General features: G+C 39.4%; 1 long non-coding RNA gene across 2 annotated transcripts in view; it reads left to right on the top strand.

The window, feature by feature from the left end:
• Positions 1–6,146, top strand: part of LOC115949084 — an 8,185-nt gene extending 2,039 nt beyond the window's left edge. Inside the window, exons 3-4 of one of the 2 annotated variants that reach the window (XR_004082735.1) lie at positions 806–1,073; positions 4,443–6,146. This is a non-coding gene — a long non-coding RNA (uncharacterized LOC115949084). Of the gene's footprint in view, positions 1–805; positions 2,216–4,442 lie in introns of those variants that run through there. The other variant, XR_004082734.1, reaches the window with a different exon arrangement.
• Positions 6,147–6,991: the final 845 nt, after the last annotated feature.

The raw sequence follows: 6,991 nt of genomic DNA, 5'->3' as shown, positions 1-6,991 counted from the left end.
CTTGCCCGGAGGGGGCGGCGGTCAGTTGCAGAGTCCCTGCACGCACAAAACACCGCAACCCCCGGGCGACCTGTCAGCTCCGCCGCCCCCCCGGCTCCCCGCCTCGCCTCTCGCCAGAGTCAACACAGAGCTGCGATCCATTTGGGCGATTTAGTTAAAATAAATAAACCCGCGAAGATTCACTAGCGAGCGATGCATCATCGACCCGGAGGTTTATTAAGAGGCTCGTTTACAGCCGCCGCTGCAGCCCCGGCTCCGTCGGAGAGGGGGAGGCCGGGCGGCGGTGTTGGGGGAAGGCTGCGGCAGCCCGGGTCGCCCTCAGTCCTCCACAGCAGCCCCCGGCAGGGCCCCGGTCCCCCACCGGACCCCCTCCCTGTCCCTGCTCGTCCCCTGTCCCCACAGAGCCCGCGAGGAGGGGGAAGCGGCCCGCCCGACGGCTGCTCCAGAGCAGTGGTACTCATTTCCCTGTGTGCTTGAGGGAGGGAGAAGGGGGTCGGGAGACATTGTTGTCGGTGGCGATTGTTAACCCAAATAATAATAATAATAAAGAAAAATCGTTACAGCTGGGCGCTGGCTGAATATGGCAATTACTATTATGGCCAATCACGATTACAAATAATTATCCTGAAAGCAGGGAGGGTTCAGCTGCCAAGGTGTTTTGAATAATCGCTTCAAAATGAACAGCAAAATATTAGGTTCCCACACAGGGACGATCGCAAACTTTCAGTTGCAGCAGTGTATAACGGAGATCTTATCACGGGTGCGCTCGTTTACTTGTGAAGCTCCAATTTCTCACCTCTTACAGATCCAGTGCTGCTCTGTTCCCCCAGCACCCTGCACGGTGGCCCTCGCAGAGTGCCCATCCTCCTCCCCTGTACCCTGAACGCAGCCGGTGGCCAAACACCTTCCCGAGGTGCTCGAGTCCCTCCATCTTCGATAAAAATGAAGCGGACTACGAGGGATGACATGGGTCCAGGCTGAAACTCCACACGCTGTATTTATTTCGTGCAGTTCGATGCAGGCCCTCTCATTTCAGCTGTTTGAAACGATGTGTCACTAGGAAGAGGTCACAGGTGACTGGCAAGTTCAACCTACTTAGCTCAATTATCCAAGTTTCATTTTCAAATTGTGTTCAATTTGATCTTCCTGCTTCCCTCCAAATTATCTCAGAGGAAAAAAAATCAAATGAAAGCAGACAATTTAAGCCAAATCCTGTATACCATTATTTATATGCAAAACCATTTTTGTGATATATACTCCCCTTAATGACTATGGAATGCCAGATCTTTCCAAGCGAATTTACAAACCTAGCCATCAAATTATTTCAAAGGCAGGCCTATTAGGGACAAAAATAATTATGAACTTTCAGGAGCTTTGTAAAAACATAAGTTTCTGAATGTTGTCTCTTTAAATTTTTCTTAAGTTTGTTTTTAGTTTAAGCCTGGAGGCACAGTAGAGAGATATGCAGAGTCTAATAAGGAAGTTGGAAAATAATGTGCTGTAATCCAGTGCCGAGCTACTTCTCCATAAAATATGGATAAGGAATCAATTCATAAGCACAAATATCTACTAAGATAGAGTTTTAACAAACATTTCACATGAGCATTCTTATATGCATTATTAAGTAGATAACAAAAGTGCTTCAAATCAAGCCCTATACAGTCACATCTGGAAATGGTCTTTTCTGTCTAATTTTCTTTTTTTTCCTCTCAAAAAAGGTTAGAAGAAAAACTAGTCTGCCCCCTTGTATATTAATTGTTACCATCAGCTTTTAATCAGCAACATGTATAGTTAGATTTACAGAATCCATTCCATGTTGCCCCTTTAGAGAACAGTAAAATGAAGATAGTATCTTTATTTACAGAATCTGATGTTAAAACCAGACCCGCACACAAGCAGCATATACATTGCTCTATGCATATAGACAGGCGTGTAGATACATAGACACAACACACTTATACATGGAAACGAGTCATGACCATGTGTTGGAAAACATAATAAAAAGTATCTGTGCATTTCACCACATCCTGAGTCAGACATCATCAGATAAGAAGCAACCTAGGGAAAACTAGTTTATAATCAGACACAGCCAATTTCTGAAAGCATTGGATCCATAGCAAGCTTTGCTGTATGATGCTTAAGCAGAATTTTAAAGGAAGCATTTCAGGATTTTTAGTCAAGTAAAGCATTAGTATGAAAGAAAAAAGGATAAATAAACTCCCCTCAGGTTGAAAAGAGTTGATACAGTTTTGATTATTTTTTTTCCTAATGTATAAGAGTATTTTTTTAAAATATATAATTAATGGAATTACATTCTGAGGACGAAGATAAAAGAATATCTAAGATCTACTACTATTACTTTTTTTTTAAAAGTAAATATTATATTTTCCTTTGAAAGCAAAGGCAAGCAAAGTATTTTCCAAATAGAAAGAGCAAAACCTATTTAGAAGAAAAACCATAAGCAATTTTTTTTTTAATACTCTGGAGTTTTCTGAACAACTCTGATGTACTCACATTCTTATCACAACTATTTTCTTTTTGCTATTGTAAGTGGATATTCAAGCTAAATTGATGCTTTATGTATATCCTGTCTCAATTTGTAGTACTCTATTCTCTGTAAGGAGATAATTTGAAAAAAAAATACAAAAAAGAAGAAGTGATACCACTGACAACAATTTACTTAAATTCACAAACCTTGAAATTGATGCATCTCCTATCAATCATAGTCAGAAGCCACAGCAAAACATATCCAACATTTGTATATCAAAACTGGGACTAAAAAAACCCTGTTTTGTTCAATTTAAATGTCCTTCAACATGTTGTCATTTTATACACTGATATTACTGGGGGATTTTTACTATGGGTTGGCTTTCTTCTGTCAAACATGCAAGACAGTAACCTTGCAAAATTAAAGTGCATGCCATTATACTGCACAGATGTTTGTTCTCACTCAGTTACTGACAATGAAATACTTATTAAATAATAATAAGGTGATATTGACTTCTCTATTCTGTCGATATGAAGATCTGTTGATCTGTGAGGTTAATATTGATGAGGCAGAGTGAGGTAAACATTTCACCAGGCGGGCAAATAAATTCCTATACTGGCATAAGAAATACATCCCCCCCCCAGAAGCTAATCCTATTTTGTATTGGTATATGAGCACCAATTCAACCTATCAGCATGCACAAGCTACTGCTGAAGTAAATCTTTGATGTTACTTTCAGGAAACATATTCAAAAAATGTCCATCATAGGTATTTAGAACCAAGCTCAAACAATGCCAAGCACTCAGGGTCTTCAGTCATTCTGCATGTTCTGTTGCCAATGGCACATTTCCTTTAAGTATTACTGTGAGGCTCCATGTGCAACCTCAATAAAGAGATTCTTGTTTGAGTCAGAGAAATGAGAGAAATGCTTTTTTTTTTTTTAATAGGATGAGCTCTCTCTGTCAAAATATTATTTTTATTTGTTGTTCCATCAAAACGTTTCTGGAAGTTCCCTCTCTTTACCCTCTGCCACAGAACACAATATTGTACACATTTTGAACAATACAAAGAGCCATTTAACTTGATGGGTCTGGCAGAAGAAGCTGCTTTCTTATTCATTATTATCTTTAGATTTTCCTTCATTCTGTTCAAGGGAAGCTTAGAGCTGCTCTTTATAGAAGAATATTTCATCAGTCAGGTAGGTCTCATACTTTGACAGCATTATTTCAGCATGTTATTTTTAATGTATGGTGCTTAAACAAGTACAGAGAATCCATGTAACTTGCTTCTGGGCTTTTGGATAGAAATTAAAATGATGTGACCTAATATGCAAGAAAATAAGGGGCCATATGTTTTTCCATACTAGTGCCAAAAGAAGCTCTTGTCAATTTTTCCCCTTTTGGTTATTAATTAGGGCCTCAATCCTGCCCTTTCATTTGCAGAAGTAAAACACAGGTGTGAAGCAACTCTGCCTGTCTCTTTGCCAGAGAAGACAACTCTGGCTTGTCAACAGTGTGACTGTTGACAGGGGAAGAGCTCAGTCACATAGAGCTTACTGTGAGGCAGCAGCATAAAACTCAAAACATTACTTTGCTCTTACCAGAGATCACAGCCTGGTTTCTGGGGCAGAAGAGCCATTTTCACAGCCTCCTCCCTCTTGCCTGTCTGTAGCAGAACTGCTGTGCCTCGGCAGGGAAAGCTGGGCAAGGACTTGGCACCTTCTCTGCATTATGGTGACATCTTGTTGGTTGGACAGTGTCGGAAAAACCACATTCTTGCTATTTGTGCTACTTCTCCTCTGAAGGTGCTAGGCTGGCCATCTGCTGCTCCTTCCAGGGATCACTTAGGGGTCTAATACCTTTTATTTTGTTGTTTGTAAAATGTGATGACTTATGTCTGAGAAAGGTAACAGCAACATTTCTTTTTTGACTTCATGCTTTCTTGTTCTCCCCAGCGCATGCTCAGCAGAACTCTGTTGCTGGGTTTTTTGCACCTCAGGCCATGATGCTGTTTGAAGACTCCTGTCTCTGAAAATTCCTGCATTCACCCAAGTCTCTGTTAAAGACAGTGGGATTTTGTGCACTTGTGTTTTGCCACGCTCTCTGCTTTTGTCTGTTTTTTAGATCTTTTTATCCTTGTATTTCTTGAGGAACTTTCTCCTACAATTATCTGAACTATTTCCCAATATCTGTGTAATGATAGTCAGATGGCAGAGCATCTGGGAGCAATGCTTTCATTCATGGGTACCTTGTTTTCTACCATGTGGTTGGATGGTCTTAAAAAAATTCTTTCTAGCACACATGTCAAGTAATCTGGTAATAAAATCCTCAGAATAAGAAACATTTCAAGCTTTAATTCACACTGAGATTTTCTGAAAGTTTGCTAACATTTTCAAAAAACCCCTTTAGGCAGTTTAGAGGTGTAGTTTTTGGTAACTTCAGTACTCTGGGTCAGGGTTCCACATGTACAATATAAGAATTAGACTAGGGTCTTGTGATGCAGCATATCTTTGCTTGTATTTATCTGAAACAACCTAGGTTTTGCAGATCTTGGGTATGTTAAAGGATCCAGCAAAAAGTTTAATTCTTTTAGTAATAACTACATTTGAGAAATATTATTGTATAGATTCAGTGCATGCCTTTGCAAGGGCAAGGTATATTCTCTGTAAAGTTCTCAATATTTCAAGCTCATTCTTCTCTGTGGCTTCAAGGCTGGAGATTCTGTACTCATGTTTCTTATGTGGCAATAAGGATATTGAAGGAACAACTATTCTGCTTGTGAATTAAGCTGAATAAGAGAGGAAATTCATAGCGACTGGGGGCTCCCATCTCTAGTCATGTGCTTCACAGCACAGATTGCAAGAGAAGGAATAGGCAGCAAACTGTGTAAAAGGAGCACAGGTAATTCCAACGCTGTGAAAACACTCCTGCCTTGAGAGCACTAGCAATGAAAAGGTTACAAGAAAGGGGTAATAAAAATATCAAAAGAAACCAAATAGAGATAGGTTTCTTTGCAAGTAGAGAAGCCACTTTCTAAGATGGTGGCCTTATATACAAGTACATTTGTCTTCCAGACCCACGGCTGTTGATTACAATTCTGATGCCACTGGAGGGGTTATGGTTTTGTTGAGTTTCTGGATCTCAATTGCACTGTCAAGGGGTCATTCTTTCTGGTAATAAGGTAGCAAGTGACCCCTGGGAGAGAAGGAAAACAATTGACTCTTGAAAGCAGAAACATATACTGAAGTCTAGAGTAGATTTCTGGCAGTGGCCCAGGTCTTTTCTCATAGCATTTGTCATTGTAGCAATGAAAAAATTGTGGGAGCTCTACAGGCGGCCAAAAAAGGAAAACAGAGCACAACAACAACAAAACAGCTAGATGTAATTTATTTTGGAATTATATTTTAGAGCAGGTTGTTTTTTATTTGTCACAATGTTGCTTCACTTGTTAAAGATGTGGATCCTATTAGATAGAAATCTGTTGCTTATTTTAAAGCAAATGATTATCAAATGACGACACTTCAAAACATTTTTTGCTTTAATTTGAAGTCATTTGAGTTTGAAACATATGCGTTTGCTAAATGCAGAATATTTTGTTGTCAAAACCAGACAACTTCGTTTTGTGTCCACTGCTTGTAACTATTGCTGATCTGGATGTCACTGACAATATTAGTCTTGGCAATAAATCTTATCAGATGCTTTATTATTATTGTTATTATTGCTATTGTTACTGTTGTTGTTACTATGATTAGTGAGTAAAATGGTCTCACAATATGATTATACTTAACCAGAAAATGCAATATTGCATTTGATTTGCTCTCGAAATATTATTCCACTTTGTATAACTGGATAAAGCTCACTTCCAAGAAATAATTTAAGCTGAGGTCTGCGTGCAAAGGTTTTCCACATCTTTCTGAAAGCTGGCTTCACTATTTCACAGACAATGTTACCATGTTGTTTTACTTTGTTCTAGTAGAAGCATACAAAAACTGTGCATGCATACATGAAGTACATGTACCCCCACACAAACACCACTGACACACATGATTTATATTATACTTGCAAGATTTTAATGTGGAGTTCAAATTTACTACAAGCCCCAGGACTGCAGCCTCCATACATGGATTCATCCCGTCATTTAACTGAAGTACATAAGGTGGGATTGTAGAAGCTTCAGTCTTCCTTTGTTGTCACTGGAGAAAGGCAGGCACACCCAGAGACTCTACTCTTAAGGTACTTGCCTTTCTTCATTGGCCGTAGAGCAAGTCTAGAGCAAAACTACTAATTTGGAACAAATGACTGAAGTTGATTGCAAGGAATCATTGCTGACACACGCAAAGGGACATGTCTTCTGCTGTCATCTGTATATGCTGGGCTGAAAAAGATCTTTCAATTTAGAATCTAAAATACCTCATATAGATAATCATGTGAAGACTTACACAGAAACAAACTGAACAAAGCTTGGTATTTATGCTTTTTCATTTTAGTTGTCTAAAAGTCAGAC

This window comes from Geospiza fortis, unplaced genomic scaffold (assembly GCF_000277835.1).
Source record: "Geospiza fortis unplaced genomic scaffold, GeoFor_1.0 scaffold54, whole genome shotgun sequence".
Lineage (NCBI taxonomy): Eukaryota > Metazoa > Chordata > Aves > Passeriformes > Thraupidae > Geospiza > Geospiza fortis.
The sequence above is the reverse complement of the archived record's forward strand: the minus strand, read 5'-3'. Positions and strand labels throughout refer to the sequence as shown.